This window comes from Puntigrus tetrazona, chromosome 12 (assembly GCF_018831695.1).
Source record: "Puntigrus tetrazona isolate hp1 chromosome 12, ASM1883169v1, whole genome shotgun sequence".
In the NCBI taxonomy this organism is placed as follows: Eukaryota; Metazoa; Chordata; class Actinopteri; order Cypriniformes; family Cyprinidae; genus Puntigrus; species Puntigrus tetrazona.
In genome coordinates, this window is record NC_056710.1 from 15,545,642 (window position 1) to 15,562,888 (window position 17,247).

The 17,247-nt window shown below is 36.6% G+C and overlaps 1 pseudogene; it reads left to right on the top strand.

Moving 5' to 3' along the window:
• Nucleotides 1-3,231: 3,231 nt before the first annotated feature.
• LOC122355341 overlaps nt 3,232-17,247 on the top strand; it is a 55,663-nt pseudogene continuing 41,647 nt past the window's right edge.

Sequence of the window (17,247 nt, forward strand, 5' to 3'; positions counted from 1 at the left end):
CTATTTAATAATTATTTAAAATGTGCTTAATTCTGTATAGTTGCATGTAAAGTCCCAGTAAATCATGATCTTGGTTATATCTCCCTACCCCCTACATGTTATCAGTAAATATGTTGCAAAACTTTCCTAGAATGGTTAATAAAGATATGTTGCCCTCCTCCAGTGGCCCTCGATGACAGTCTGTGTGTCTTTTGGCAAGAAGTCTGGCTTTCCCGATGACTGAATAGACCAGTGACCCTAGAGCCAGCACCTTTTACCCTTTGCTTTTGAGGATGACGAAGATGGAACCCAAACGGTTGCCATGGAAACTGGGATCATTAGCACCAGCTGTGGTTTGTTTAAAGGTCTTAAGATTCTTCTCACGTCTTTAATTTAGTTGAACTCGGTGTTAAATTACACTTATCAAAATGCTTTACTCTCGACCGCGCTTGAAAGACAGCCGCAGCGCTTCATCAACGCGCTGACATCCTTGTGTCCATCCATGGGTGGTTTCCAGACAAAATGGGTAATTGGACAAATTGGATCAATCCCATAATTTGGGTTTTGATCGCTTATTTGACTTTAAAGTGGGGTCATTTTGTAAAGAAAAAAAATGCTTTGCAGTCTCATTTGATTTGTAAGTGCGCTTACTCAAGCTGTAGGAGGTTTTTCAAATAGTGTCACCGCAGGTGATGTGATATAACTGCTTCACATAACACAGACCTGCTTGTTTCTGAGTCTTTGTTGACATCAGACTGCTGGGATAAAATCTTATAAACCTCAAACTGTGTTAGTGACTCACCGGTACAAAGATCTGTATAAAGATTCACATAATAACAGATGTGTGGGTATAAATGCAACAAACGGGATCAGGTTGGCAATATAATGTATTGTTTTAATAATGTCGTTTGCGTGTCTGATATCAATATGGTGCGTGGAAATGCTGTGGAAGCATCAAAGCAGATGGTATGAGTAGATGCGAGCTCATAATGTGAAAATAATGTCTAGCTGCGCTAGCCAGAGCACCGCAGGAATCTGTCATCAGGGACCAGTGAAGGAACTTGATATGGTTCAGTTGGACACATGACACAAACACAGACTCTGCACCCATCAGTTCAGGTTTCTTTCTGCTACAGTCACCATCGTCTCCATAGCAACGCTAACTAACAAAGTTAGTCTGTGTGTTCGACAAGTGAGATTACATAATGTAAGGCTGTAGCGCTTGGATTGACACCTGGGTAACTAATGGGAGTCGTTGAATGGCATAATATGCTGAGGTTTTCATTGGATTATTTTTGTGGATTTGTCAATGGAACATGGAAGCAATTGGGCTGTGATTATTTTCTGCTGTGGTTAGTTCAATTGTTCTTGGCAGTTTAAATTTAAAGAGGTCATATGATGCTATTTCAAAGATTATTATTTAGTGTAACAGAATATGTTGACACACTTTAATGTTCAAAAACATTATAATTCAAATACTGTACATTTGTTGTAGCTCCTCTATGCTCCACCTCTATCAAACGCATCGTTTTCTACAAAGACCATCCTTCCGACAAGCACAGTCTGCTCTGATTGGCCGGCTGAGCCAGTACATTGTAATTGGCCGAAGCATGCACCAGAAACATAACAATCATTAAGTAATCTTAATGATTTTAACTGCATCTACTATAAAAATCCAAACGCTTTCTCACAGAAACACACAGCGTCTCCTTGACATTATTTGTTTATTTTTGTTAAAATTTTTACTGTCATGCAATAGGACACATTGATACGCCAACTACTTATATACTGTATACATACTACTTATGTATAACTACTTACATACTTACACATAAATAAACTAGTCAACGTGTAAAGTGGATCAAACTCTTACGGCAAATTTGTCCTAAAACCTAAAAATGATATTGGCATGGTAAAATGTTTACATTTATATAACAATAAGAATTATAATTAAAAATGCTATAATGCAAATCAACCCCTGGGACATAAAAGCGTGTGTCATTGAAAAACACCCATAAATCAAAGTCTTACTGTTACTTACCATTACTATACTGTTACAGTGTTTGTTGCTTTCCTTAGGGAGTTACTTTACAATCAGTATCTCTGTCTTTAAGTGCTGCTGAAATAATGTACCTTGGTTACTATCTCTGTTCACCACATTTATGGTGATTTGTTGATTGTTTTCAGAAACCGGCGTCATATATTTGAATTTAGTTATCAAAATGTATGAGATTTTGTCAGGACACCTTTAAAATTCATCACAGACGCAACACATAGAGGGTTGTAGCTATAAAAGCGAATTCATAAATGTTTATTTGACGTCTACTTCAGAGGATGTTCGCTTCACAACAGTCTCAGAGGGGAAGACAATAAAAGGTCTTCATGCAGTTTTAATTGTAAGTGGAGGAGACGAAACCGTGCTATGTGTTGCTCAGTTGATAAAGAGCAAGAAGCGCTGCTCACCAGCTGATAGTACAGAGAAACCAAACACCCCGCATACAAACCTAGAAACATACGGTGCACGTGTGTGTTTATCTTATAAACCTCCAGTTTACAAGAACTGCTCTATTAGATCTTCAAGATAATTTACTTTTAATGTTACTTGAGGTGAAAGTGAATCTTTTTAGCCGTTCAACTGACTTTTATGTGGTGCAATAGTCGGTAATTTATTTTATTTTATTTTTTTTACACCATGTTCATTATGGTGAAATTGTTACAGACATGACTCACCAGAGAAACAGTGGGAAGATGTTTAATCAGAGCAGTTTAAATGAGAATCAGGAGGAACTGAGAGGATGGGCTATTTAAAACATTCTATTCAGTTTTTTTTTTCCTTATTTAAGTGATTTCTCATTTATAGAAAAAATACTTTCTCAGTTCTGCCGTACTCAAGAAATGTTCATTTATGTATCTGAAAGGCATGTTGAATTTATATTCGTTTGGATTACACAGTTTTAGCGTAAACTAAACTTTAATCTCTCGAGTATTTGTCATTTATGCGTAAATTAAACAGTTAAAATAGTTGAAATGTATGAGATAAAAAAAATGTAATTTGATGATAAACATGTAAACTTCATTATTTTGTATTTAGTTGGTTAGCACTATTACAAACATTTAAACTGATTCATTTATGCATGTAAGGAAGTACCGAAGTAATAAAAACATTAAAAAATTAATTTCAGCTTTTTATCTCACATTTCAGAATTTAAGTAATTAATCTTAAAAGTGTCATAAATTGATTTTGTTGGAAATATGGCAGAAAAGATTGTTACACTGAATGACAGATTTGTGGGTAAATTCAGTATAAAATGTGTGCCATTTATTTTTGGCTCAAAAGCAAAATTGCATTTTTTTTTATTTGTCTAAACCCTTTTTCATCATTGACACGTCTTTGATGCATTTCACATTAAATGTATTAGTTAATTTGAGTTAAAACCAAACAGATGGATAGTTGATATGCAATTCTAATACATGCATCCTAAATTTAGGCCTAAATATGTTGTTCCAAGTGTATGAATCCTTTATTTTAAAAAATATGTGTTCTTGTGAGGCGAGGTTTTGGTCCTATCCTCATTCTCCGGTGTCTTCTTGCTCTCCGGGTGTCAGTTATCACCCGAGGTGTCTGTTTCTCTCTTTCAGGGTCAGTCCTGCGTGACCATGACCGAGGGGAGACGTCGTCACTGTCGGAAGTCAAGCGCTTCCCTCGGAGTGTGGATTCGGAGAGTCGTGTCCCAGAGCCTTGGAGCGATAGAGTGCCTCTTAGAAAGACCATATCCGTCGATGACCGCCTTCTCCAGCAAACGCCAAGAGAACACCACAGACTCCTCAGCCGCATAGAGAGAGGCAAGAAGAAACTCAGGAACATTAATGTGAGTGGTAGAGATGCTTCATATCGCTGTCAAATAGAGCTCAGCTATAGGAAATTACATACTGGTCCTGGTTATAAATGTGCCCTTCAGTTGCTCGTTTCTTGCAATGTCTTGTTTATTTACTCGCACATATTCTTGCGTTTAAGGACACCTCTTAGCACATCCACCTTTGTAGGCGGATATTGATGTAGCGCATACAGTGTTTTGACAGTTTCACAGCTGCTGTGCTTTTGCCGTGAGGTTCTTCGTAGACGTTCAGTTGTGTAACCGTTCAAAAAAGAGGTACGCTTGCCCAGAATTCATCCTGGAGTTTGATCATGGCTTTCTATTCAGCGAACACTCATCTGTCATCCTACACCAGTGAGTCAGTGCTTTGAGGACACACTGCCTTGTAACCTTACATTAGGGACTTTTGCAGAACATGAATTCCATCCGCATACATTTACTATAGTAAAGAAGCCACTTCTGTGCAGTTCTGTGAAAGCTGTTATATGTTTGTTTATGTATATGTTAAGAGGGTATAGATAAAGAAGCATTTGTGACGGCTCTTGTGTGCCGGCCTCCGATGACCATGGCCATGAATAAAAATGAGATCTGAGCATTTCTGGCTTCTCAGACTGGATGGTTATAGATTATGGGGGAATTGCATCAAGCTTTACATTGTTTAAAACTCATTAATGTTTTGTAGATGTGAAGAAAAGGATAGAACACATGCTTCAACACAAGTGGGAGTTGTTCACTGACAACGTACTCAATTACAAAATGAAAAAAATCGTTTTAATCACGAGGCGTCTATCAGAAACAAGGTCCCTCTGGGGTAGTAAGACTTATTAAAAATGGAAAACCCTCACCCTAAATAAATAAATGTATTTAATAAAACTAGAAGCATCATAATTCATATAATAAAGGTGAAAGCAATAATCAAGGATTTAATGAAATATTTTCATTATAAAGATGTAGGCTTGTAAAGGCGAATATTTTTTATTTTCATAATTTTAATTTGTTTGTTTTTGATCTTTTTATTTATTATGTTATTCATGTATTATTTTACTTTTAAATATTTGTATTTGTATCATTTTAAAATCTTAAAACTATTTAACATACATTAATATTATATGTATTTTAATATATATTTTCAACTTAATTATATACACAAATATTTCACTAAAATGAATCTAACTTAATGTTACTTTAAAAGCTATAGGGGCGTGCTTGAGCATGCACATGGTGCAAAAAGGCCGAGATGGCTAATTGTAATGAAATATTAAAACCAGTGAGGCTGTGTTTTTGTGCAAAACGTCCCTACACCTTGGCAAAAGTTGCTTGTCACTGGAAACCTTACACACAGCTGTAATTGCGGCAGTAAAAATGCATGTTTGTTGTGACGCTACTTATAGTTGATTACATCCTAATACTGTTCTATTTAGTATAAACACAAATGATGCAAAAATTTGTGAGCTTATCTTGGAAGGAAAACATGCAGCTTGTAATGCACTTAAATAATCACTGTCTATAATATTGCGTGGTATCAGATCCTATTGCACATCAACAATGTTAAATATCAATATGGTGCGTGGAAATGCTGTGAAAGCATCAAAGCAGATGGTATGAGTAGATGCGAGCTCATAATGTGAGAATAATGTCTAGCTGCGCTAGCCAGAGCACCGCAGGAATCTGTCATCAGGGACCATGAGGGAACTTGATACGGTTCAGTTGGACACATGACACACACACAGACGCTGCACCCATCAGTTCAGGTTTCTTTCTGCTACAGTCACCATCGTTTCCATAGCGATGAATGAATGAAGTTGGATTCTTCGTGTCTTTCAATGTCAGATTACCTATCTTTTTTAAAGTGTTGCATGCAAGGCACAATTGTGCTGATGTAACTTAAAGAATCTTTGAATTGTGTAATATGCTGAGATTTTTTTCTGCTTGTTTGTGAGTTGTAAAACAGACATCCAGTAATTGTTCTGTTCTTGAAAAGAACATTGATTGTGATTTATTTTTTTGTGTGCGGTTAGTCTCTTCCTTAACGAGTTCATTTAGATCTCAGGAGATGTCATTAAACAAGTGCTGGCAAAATAATATAGGCCTACCACTGATATCATCTGTGTGCACTCCAATCTGTGTAATTTGTTTCAGGATTGTTTTTGCAAAGGGTCTCTATAGGCTCGAGTTTGATAATCACAATGGTTAAGATTTTGTCTGGGCGCACATTAAAGGAAATAGTTCACCTAAAAATGAAAGTTTTCGAAAAATTCACTTATGCAGATGAGTTTGTTTCTTCATTGAAACAAGTTTAGAGAATTTTAGCATCACGTCACTTGCTCACCAATGGATCCTCTTCGCTGAATGCGTGCAAACAGTTGATAAAACAATCATCTACAAATAATGCACCACTCCAGTCTATCAATTAACGTCTTGTAAAAGAAAACATAATGGATTATGCGATCATAAAGACATTTGTATCTTCGATCCATTGTTTACAGCTAAAATGCAAGTCGTCTAACCATAATATTGCTTTCTCCGGTAAAAGAAAAATTGTCTGAAATATGCACGGTTCAAGCTCACAAATATATACAGTCCTAAATATAAAATAGTAAAATACAAAAGGTTTGAGGATGTAATCTATCCTGTCATACGTTTTTGTTTCAATAAACCAAGAGTGAATCATACGTCAGTGGATTTTATTTTATTTAACTGGAATAAATACAGTGCATGTCTCATTTCATCACTCATGACAACCACAGCCACAAGTCTCAGAAAAAGCATTGAAAATGTCAAATTCCAGCACCAGATCTTTTTTTTTGTGCATATTTATAGATGCAAATCTCTTTTGAGATGATTCCAAAATTACTCATTAATGCGGTGACAAACATCCACCATATGAGACGGACTATACTAATTACTTTCGATCAAAATGTTTATCCCTGAGTTTTCCTGTTGGTTAGACAGTAAACATCGCCTAAAAACTTTATGCATGTCTGCACGATGCATGTATGTTTTAGTAAAAATGAAACCATGTATATCTGAAAGCAAAACATGCACAGAGGTTTGCATATGTCCCGTTAGAGCATTAAAGGAATATTTCACCCATCCATCATATGCTCCCAAACCTACATTTATGATACTTTAAGGGGCCTTCTCTGATTTTAAAAGAAACTGTATGGCAATAGTTGTGTAAAGATATAACAAAAAAAATCTCCTTTTGTCTTTGTGGGTTTGGAACGAGATGAGGGTGAGTAAAGAATGACAGCACTTACTTTTTTGTTTCATTCCCTCCAGACAGGCTAACAAAATAATAGGGCTCAAGGCCCATTGATAATCTGCATACGTTATAAAGATTGACTGAGAATTTACAGTCCAGCTGGAGATGATTTCCTACTAGTCTAGCAAAAAATCTTTTATTATTCATACATTCCTAACTCTCCTATAATTTCCTAACAATTGTTCCACTGAAATTGTTCTCTGACCAAAAATATGAGAGACTAGAGTTTGTGTTTGTTCTGTTTTTACACCACAGACAGAATTTCTTGTCACCCAGGTGTTTTTTTACACCTTGTCGAATAAAAGTGAGGCATGATAAAGCGGTGCGTTTGAGTCCTTGGGCCATTTTTCAAAGAGAAGGATTTCTGAGAAGTGATGTGGACACAAAAAAAAGAGAAAAAAAGCGTATGTCCAGTCCACAACCCAAGTTCCGTTTTTTCATTCCCAGAATGCTTCTGGATGAGTTGTCAAACTTTATAGCCCCATGGCAGGAGAAAACACAGTTACACAGATATTCCAGAATTTTTCCCTGCTCCCAGCTCAGGCATGACTGCATGGAAAATGTCAGTGGAGAGCTCCTTTGTTATGGTGAATAGTAAAGCCTTTAAAATCAAAATGTACCTAAAAAGCACAGTCTGGAAGGCCGTCTGCAGCACACTTTGTGTAATTATGTTGCCAGGTTGTGTCAATCACCCTCCAGCACTGATGGCCATGAAATTCAGAGGGCTAGAGGATTTGTTCTGATGCCTGTGTTATTGTGCAAGGCTTGGTATTCTGACGTAGGAAAGTCTGAATTGATGCATAAGTGGTGATCTGTATGGAAACGGTAAGAAAAATAATTATACAACTATAACACTAATTCGTGTAACTTTTAGCCACAATACTCATATTATTTGTATGTTTCAGTCTAAAATCCCATGCAGTAGAAACGCATGAACTCAAGATTAGCTTCATCTATAAAGCTCTTATTTCTAAAACTTACTATCAGTGTGACCAATTTGCATATTTCTTAATTGACGTAGTAATGTTTTAGAATATTTGTAATTCGTTTTTCCATAATATTGTGACTCCAATATTTCCTGTGTGCTGTCTCTTTGAACCTCAGGGCAAAATATTTTTAGATATTTTGGATGCTACAGACCGATGCAGCAATTTATTGCACTTGGTTAAACGTGTTACCATGGTGCTTGATTAGTGCTGGTCTGAGTGTCGAGTTTTTTAGCTCAAGGTGCTCGAAGCATACAATGTGATGTGATTGAAGATCCAGCAGCTTTAAAAACCGATCTTCCCAAAAACTGGCTCCCAGGAATTGATTCATCTCGTGTATTGCTGCTTTGGGCATCACTGGGTATTTTACTGAAAATCTTTGGACAAAAGAACGTCTTTTGAAAAAATTGACCTTCTGTAATTGTTACAGAACAACCACTTGAGCCTTTATTTCTTCTAGAATAGCATCTCCACAGCCATCTACAAATGATTGCGTGATGGATTCTAATCAGTGCTGATTGATAATAGCTAAGCCTGTTCTGAGAAAACTTCAACAGCTGTAATTTATAGATTGTGTGGAGAATCTCCAGCAAAAAATTTCTTCATGATTTCTTCAATGTCTACAATGTCTTCGAGGTTAACGTATTGTGCGCTAACTCACCACTTTCCAACCCCTCCTTCTTGTGCCCCTAGTTCCTGCAATCCAGCATAAGGTCTACATTCCTGCTAGGACTTTTCTGGGATGTTTACCTCAGACTTCTCTCAGACGTTCTGTCCTGTCTCCCCTCCCCTCCTCCTCCTCGCTGTGGCGTCTCTCTGCAGCATTGCCGGATTCCTTCGTGTCTATCACTCTAATCAGGCGGCCAGACTCATTACAGAGTCCACTTAGTCAAGCGCCGCCAAAAGAGAACTTGCCTGCTGTCTAACGGGGAGGGCTATTTTCTTTTCATTTGGACGGGTGCGGTGGTCTAGTTCGACAGACTTGCTTTCTACAGGTTTAAGTGTGGCCTTAAAGGAAAGTTAACTTCATTAAGAGACCATAAGGGGCAAGCTTGCCTCTCTCTGCCATGCCGGAGCCGCTGTCTAGCCCAAGGTGATGAGCGTGGGTAGAAGACGTTCTAGAACAATTTTCAAAGCCGTGTTGCACCCAGACGTCGTAATAGTTTGGATAACAATGTGCAGCAGCCTAGTTTGAATCTCTGATTTCAGATGTTTATGAATGTCTTGTTTGTGTGGGTGGAATCAATTTAGCAGCACATTAAGACGGAAAAGAAAATGCCAGAGCATCTTACTAAGTTATGAGAGGAGAATTTTATGCACAAAATTTCAATCTTTTCTATGAATTATTAATGTAATCCATCAGTTACCATAAAGTATAGATCAAAGGTACAGTGTTTATTGGTGCTAATTAAGCATGTATTAATTTTTTTATTCTACATTACCTTGTCCCATACACCTAAACCCCAATACTTAACAACTACCTTACTATCTACTATATTACTATACTATACTACTATACTACTATATATACTAGAAAATTAACAATTTATTAAGGGAAAAGTCGCAGTTACTAGTTAACAAGAGTTATTTATTCTAAAGTGTTACCTTAAACTGTTATTTGTAATGATTGATTTTCAGTATGAGTTTTAGACTAATGAAAGACTTTTATGGTTAGAATATTTGAGCTACTTTAAAAGGAAGTTGATGTAAAATAAAAACATTTGTTTGCACATTCTGTGTTTGCTTTTGGGGTCTTGATACATAATGTGTCAGTGATGTTGATGTATTCATTCATTCACTTTTGCATTCATCACTATTTCATTGTGCATTGAATTAAAAAGTACAAACACTCCCAGTAGTCTCTCAATGATCATAATCTCTAAATCTGCATCTATGATATTACATTATAAAATAATGCTGTGCTGGATTGATTTTAAAATGTAACACTGCAGGACGTGTCACCAATAGAACATAAAGTACATTAAGTTAATTATCGTTTTCTGCCATATATCATCACTTTCACACTTGCATAACAGTTTGTTGCAAAATATGCTTCAGTTATTGGCTCTTCAAGCTGATAACCAAAGAACTGCCGGTAATCGTCCTAAAGGGAACGCTCGTGTTTTTCACACCAGGCCGGTGCGTTCCCGCACGACAGCACCCTAATGAATAATGAAACGGCACAATTTGCTAATGTGTTGCTGAACGCCTGCGCCATATGAAAGCCGGTTGTCACCTAGACATATAAAATGGTTGCGCAGGCCATGAATTTCAGCAGTCACTTAATATTGCTGCCACAAGGGCTGGGAGCTGCCAGGACCGGGCTGCCAGGGGCATCACCACAGCCCCCTCTTCCTCCCAGACCAGAAGCGAGATCTGGGCTATGAATGCTAGCATTGCTCCCCTAATTGGGCCTGGGAGAGGTTTAACAACCATGCTACAGTTTACTCTACTGACAAATAGAAAAATAAAGGCCTTGTTCAAATTAGCACAGTGAAGTGAGAAGTTGTAGAAGCCCTTGACTGTCTTGGCTGTCAGCTCGGAGCTTGCTTAGTCTAATCTACAGAAAGAGGTTATTTGAGTTCAGTTCAAGCTGTTCGCTTCATTCAGAGCTGAAAACAGACTTCGGTTTCAGTCGAGTACGATCGCTGGTATGAGCAGGGTCAAGAAGCAGAAGACTCTTTGCGGAGTTCAGAGGGCAGATTAGATAAACCAGGCATCCATAATGATCCTCAGGCTGCTAAGCAATTAGCATTTAAATGCCCTGCCGTCCGCTATGCATCTTGACTGGGCCGTAAATAGTCAAAGTGAATTATTGATTACAGTAATTTGAGGTCACACACCTCCGGCTTCCTCATGGGCTGCAATTATAGCTGCGCTCACGCTAACTAATTTGTCCAATTAGCGTTCTTCCAAACACCGTGCAGGTTCCTTGATCTGTATTGAGTAATTTTTTTAGAAATGTGTTATGATAAACAACGTTTACATTTATTCAAGTAAGTGGATGTTCTTATACAAATAGACTTGCAAATGAGGAATGCTGGAACACAAACGATTCTGCCTGACAGCATTGCATTTGCTCTTGAATATGATTTGTTTTGATTTGTTTGGGGACAAATAGCTTTGACTGGCTCAATAATAGAGAATAACACTAGGGTGTAACTGGCTTAGAGTGGCTTACTTTTGCTTACGTAGCAATATATATATATAAGTTTTATATATGAGTTTTATAATCACAACGGTGAATGTGTATGTATGTATATATATATATATATATATATATATATATATATATATATATATATATATATATATATATATATATATATATATATCTCATTTGTTACCCTTCAGTCAAATATTGCACTACAAAGATCATTAATGGAAGAGTTCATTTAGCAAAAAGAGATAACTTAGTTTTTAAAAATTTTTAAAAAATCACTTTTTTTTTTCTTGCGCTTCCCCGTTAATCGCAATCAAACTGCAGTTAGGATATTTTGACTAAAAAACCAAAAAAACTCTGGCAAGTGACCATGGTATAAGCAGGATAATGCACGGCTAGCTGTGCTTTAAACAATTTTAATGCAAGACGTGGAGTCTAGAACCATCCGAAGTAGAGTTTAAGATCAGCTGCCCCATCACTGGTTAACACATTCTTAATGTTCGTGAGAAATCAACGGTGATGCAGCAGAGAAGACAGATTTAGTGCATGCTGCTGTGGCAGAAGCAGGATTCGGTATTGTGAAAGGGAGAATTGCTGTGGTTTTTATTTGACATGTTTATGAAGGGAAATGGTAAAAACCATTTATCTGTAAGTCTTCACTTGTAAGCTCACAAGACCAGATGTCTGTCCATCCAAGCAGATATTTTGGGATGGTGAATGCTTCCGTTTCCTGTCTGCCAGTGTGTTAGGTTCTGATGTTAGAGTGTTTGCTCGCAGCATTTATCTGTGCACCGTATGCACAGCTGCGACCCGTTTTTTTCTGCTGTGTGGAGGTGTCAGTTTTAGTATGAGCTTTCAGACACCTGCTTTATAGCTTGATGCCTCACTTTAAGCATTATATGAATGAATGAACTCTGTGGCTTGTGCTGTTTGATTTAAGGCTATGTTCAATCTTCAGACCTGCCGGAGTCATAGGATGAACAAACTTTTAGTAGAGCAGTGTTCCTTCAGTGTCTGCTTTGAATCACAGCGCATTGTCTTGGTCTCTGTTCGTGTTTTAAACCAATTACAGTCCTTCCAGGCTCCTTTTACTCCCACAGATTGACAGCTGTCGCCTGAACTGTTGTATTAGCCCAGAAGGTCCACTGACATTAAAAAACAGGCGCAGACAAAAGCAGCCCTGTGTCGTGTTCCCGATAGAGCTTCCTGAGTGTGACATTTCACCAAAATCAACAAGCTGTCAATAGCAATTCTCTCGATTAGAAATCTCAAAGCCGCTAAGCTCAAAGTGCTGGTCGGCTGGCATTTGCTGCTCTCAGACATTTTGCTGTGTTCACATTTCCACACGGTTCAAGATTGCTCTCTCATTTCTGCTGGATTTTGTTTGATCTGGTTGTTAAAGTCAAAAACACGGCCTTGCTGAGTATGACTACATTCCTGTTATGGCAATTCAACAGACTTCAGTTTCTGTAATTGCACATTTGTTTGGAAATGTGTGCCAGCATAATTGTGACTTGATATTTTGCATTTGCGATTTTACATTTCGCATTTACAATTGTACGATTATTTATTGTAATTCTTAGATTTGTGACTTTATATCTCACGTTCTGATTTTGTCAGTTTTACTGTAATATCAGATATAGAAGATGCTATTATAGTTTTTATTAATATTTTGGATTAGGATTATTTTGATAATGTTTATTATTAGGATAATTTTTTACTATGTTTTAATTAGTTTTTTACATCATTATTATATCATTTTTTTAATATATGATATGATTTAGTATTGTTTTATTTATATTTTAAGTGTTAGGTTTTAAGTGTGATTTTGTGTTTACACCTTGTATCAGATATTCAGCATTTACAGTATCTGTGAACCTGCCAGAAAGAGTAGTTTATGGAAATATTGGAAGATTGGATATCAGTTTATTTCAACCAATTACTCTCTTAATGATCATTGTCATTCATCTCCAGCTGATCTCATCAAGACGCTATGCGAGCAGATAAGCAACGTTCATGGGGGACTCAGTCTCTCTTGCATATATTCACGACTCTTCACTCTATGAGCTTTGTTAGGAAGCATGACTTCAGTCACAGACGCTGCTGGATTTGGAATAGAACATTATGTACCACACACTGTGGCAAATGTGTCATCCTCAATAGAAATTGATTCGGCTTGTTTTGAACATCTCCGTTACATGAGTCACATCACATACTGTAAGATGTGTTCTTTCAGTGTTTGACAATATGTTTTTCCTTACTTTGTTCAGGAGAACGAGGTTCATGACTGAGCCGGAACAACCGTCTGGACAGTGTAGGAAGTGTTTTTTTTTTTTTGTGTGTGTCAGTGTGATATGTTGCGATTGTTATTTTGGTGCTTTATTGATTTAGAGAATATTTTCTGCATCCAGTGGCACAAGCACACAAGATATTGCTTTGCAGAGCCACTGCAGGTCTACAGATAATTATTTCTTAATTGCTCATTTTTTTTGGTTTGGTTATTTAAAGGCTGATTGCCTCGCGTTCCTGTTTCCGTTTTGTATTAAAGCTAATTAAGGAATCCTTTCACGAGAATTAACTTTGAATTAACTTCTCAAGAGTTCCTTGAAATAATGATTCAGTTAAAGCAGAGGATACCAATGTATGAGTGGTGTGTGACTGGACTTTTGAAACAAGGAAGCAACTTCCCCTGAGAGTACTTATTTAAAATTTTATTTTGACACCATTTCTCAGTATTCAGCACCATTTAGCTTAAAGTTTCAATGAACAACCAGTATTTTAGTTATTTTTAGTTAGTTATTATATATTGAAAAGGTTCTTTATTGGCATTGAAAGTTCCAACGTTCGAAGAACCTTTCCATTGCACAACAGATACGTAGGGTTCTTTAGATAAAATATAAAATATATATCTTTTTGGTGTACGTTAAGAAAAAGTGTCTCTTAAATGGATCTTCCATGGCATGACTGTAAAACCCCACTTTGAAACCGTTATTTTAGGAGTGTATTTGCTAACTATAAAAAACTCTTCAAATTAAAATATTAGTCACTTTTATACGACACTTTTAAGGTTTAGCTTTTTTACGTTTCTTCAAACGTAATACAGTGCTATCAATAATAGTAGTGGACCAAATGCATTTTGTGTGGCTTTTATTCATCACTTCTGTGTGTATGTACAAGAACATAAAGTACCGTACGCTGTAAAAGGTCAGTCATTGTACAAATCTGTTTTTTGCACGCTTCACCCATAATAATACTGCTGATATATTTTGCTTTGTGTGAGTTTAATGCATTGGTAGCTGATCGATGTGGACAGTTGTCAGCACTTGTACATGGCGTTAGATGTCAGATGAAAGGATATGCACATCTACAGGAAAGGTAATTTTCAAAACATGTTCTCGAAAGTTGCTATGACAACGGTGAGACTGCCATTCCCAAGCGTGAGGACAGTTTCTGGTAACAGCTTTGGTGTCTGCATTGATTACGGCGTAATTAGAAAATTAAATATTTCTATTTGGCTCCGTGGTAGTGGAGTGTTAATATCATTAACTCACCTTACGTAAGTTAACGAGGGCCACATTTACACATCTGTTTTACGCATCGGTGTGTCTACTGTGGAATTCTAGAATAGTAATTTTTGTCATGTTGCCTTTATTTGACTTACGGGTCATTCAATACTTATACAATCTGTATTAGTTGGGAAAAGTTCACAATTATGTAACGTGTCATTTACTTTTTAAGCAACCGCTTGGAATCTTTTTCGTTTTATGATTTTAAGAATTAACTTGTAATAGATAATATTTAAAATCCTTTTTTTTTTTTTTTTTTTTTTTTTTTTTTTTTTTTGCATTTTTATATTTGCAGAGTCTTGGAGCCACCGGCAGATACGAAACCCATAAAAAGTAAGTGCTTTATTTTACATACATTTACCTTTTAAAACTCCACGCATTTGCCAGAAATGAAAAGGGAACAGATGAAGACAGTGAGCAGATGTTGAACTAATGATCGACTATCAAATGTCATATTGTTCACAAACCTGGCACACTTGAGGAAACTCAGCAATATGATTTAACTACAGTTGCCTATTGAGCTTCGAATAAACTCCTAATTTACTTATTCATTCATTAAAGCAAGGCATTCCAGTTCTCTGTGTCTGTTTTAAACATATTCTGACTTCAAATCCAAGATATCAGAAGGTCTTGTTATCAAATAGTCTATATCCGTATATGTTGTTCTTCTTATCATTGCTATCAGTTGTGTTTCGTAGTGCAATTTTTTTTCTAATCAAAATGCAAAACAAGGCATGTTTCTAAGCTATTGGTTTTATCAATATGAATCCGTAGGGGGTTTATTAAGGCATAGCAGCCAATATCCAAGAGTGTTATATGCGCTATTTTTAGAATATAATTGGCTTTTCTGGTCACCTGCTCAGATTGAGCTTCATGAAGGTTTGCTTTGTGACATGTCAACTTGACTGAACTATCTGCATAATTTACTGATTGATAGTGCATTCATTGATTTATTTGCAGTTTATTCATGAACAAAAACAATGCATTTGTTGACGAAAGCATCGACATTTATAGATCAGCAAACTGAAAGGCACCGTATTCTCAGCCTTTAATCCGTTTTGTTGCCGTGAAAGGGAATTATTCTAAATACAACATCTGGGTTCTGTGGCAATTGCCAGTGTGTAACAGCTCTACAGGTGTTTGTCATTCTTTTGATGCGTTTATTTTTTACAGTCAAGCGTTGTATTCAGCTCAACACAATAATGCATTTTCTACAACCAGAAGAGCCTCTTATGAGGTTTTAAAACCCTAACCTGTCAGTTTGTTTGGATAATAGTGTGTTTGCATGCACACGTCTAATAGCTGCAGAGGGAAACTGTTTTGAATGCTTCCCTCTTGGTGAGAAACCGTGCTGCCTGCAGTCTGAATCAGTGGAGCCCATGGTATCCATTAAGAAATATGGCACTAGTAGTGTTGCCATGGAGATCAATTCAATGGAAACCACGTTTAAGCCTCAGGAAGACATAATCAAGTCCTTTTGGCTTTCGTTCCAGAGATATGTGCTGCAACAATGTGGTGGTGATACACTGTATTGTTTTGCAATTTAATGATTCAGATTATTTCAACTTTGTTATAAGGTAACACTTTGGTACAGGGACCAATTCTCACTTTGACTTGTTGCTTATACGCATGCCTATTAATTGGAAGCTGTTAGCACTAATATAGCAAAAAAATAATAAATGAGCAGCAAATTATGAGTTTACTGAAACAAAAGTTAATGGTCTGTTGCTAGCAAGAATATGACCTTAAAATAAAGATGACTGATATCATTTTAGTTTGTTGTCTGATGCTGCTGTATTATATCTCGCACACATCAGGTTTGTAGCAGTGCAATCATGTGAAGTTTTGTCATTGAAGTGATACTCAACCATAAATGAAAATCTGTAATCATGTACTCATTCTCATGTCTTTCCAAACCCCTATCATTTTTTCTTCTTTAGATCATAAAAGTAAATATTTCTTTACATCAACATATTTTTTTACAACTTTTTGAACTGTTTTGACTTGATTTGTTCCTATTTCTCTCCTCGTTTGGATGAGATGACTTTCTTAAGGAATATCATGATTAGAGGACTCTTACTAAGAACGAGATTCTTCTGGTCTACTCAGATTCACTGATCTATGCTAAGCTATGCCAAACGTGCTATAGACTGACCTCAAGATTAGCTGAATGGATTCAAAAATGGTAAAACTCAATTTTCTAACTCTGGGGGATTTGGTTAATGAGTCTATTTTCAAATAATGTGGAGTGTTCCTTTAATGATACATTTGTTTTTTTGTTTTTTGTTTTTGGAAAAAAGCAGCTTTTCACATCACAAGATCTAAATTGATGGACTATAATTTTGTGAATTACTTGTTACTCAGTAATTTTATCAGCTGTTTGGACTCTCATGTTGACGGCACCCATTCACTG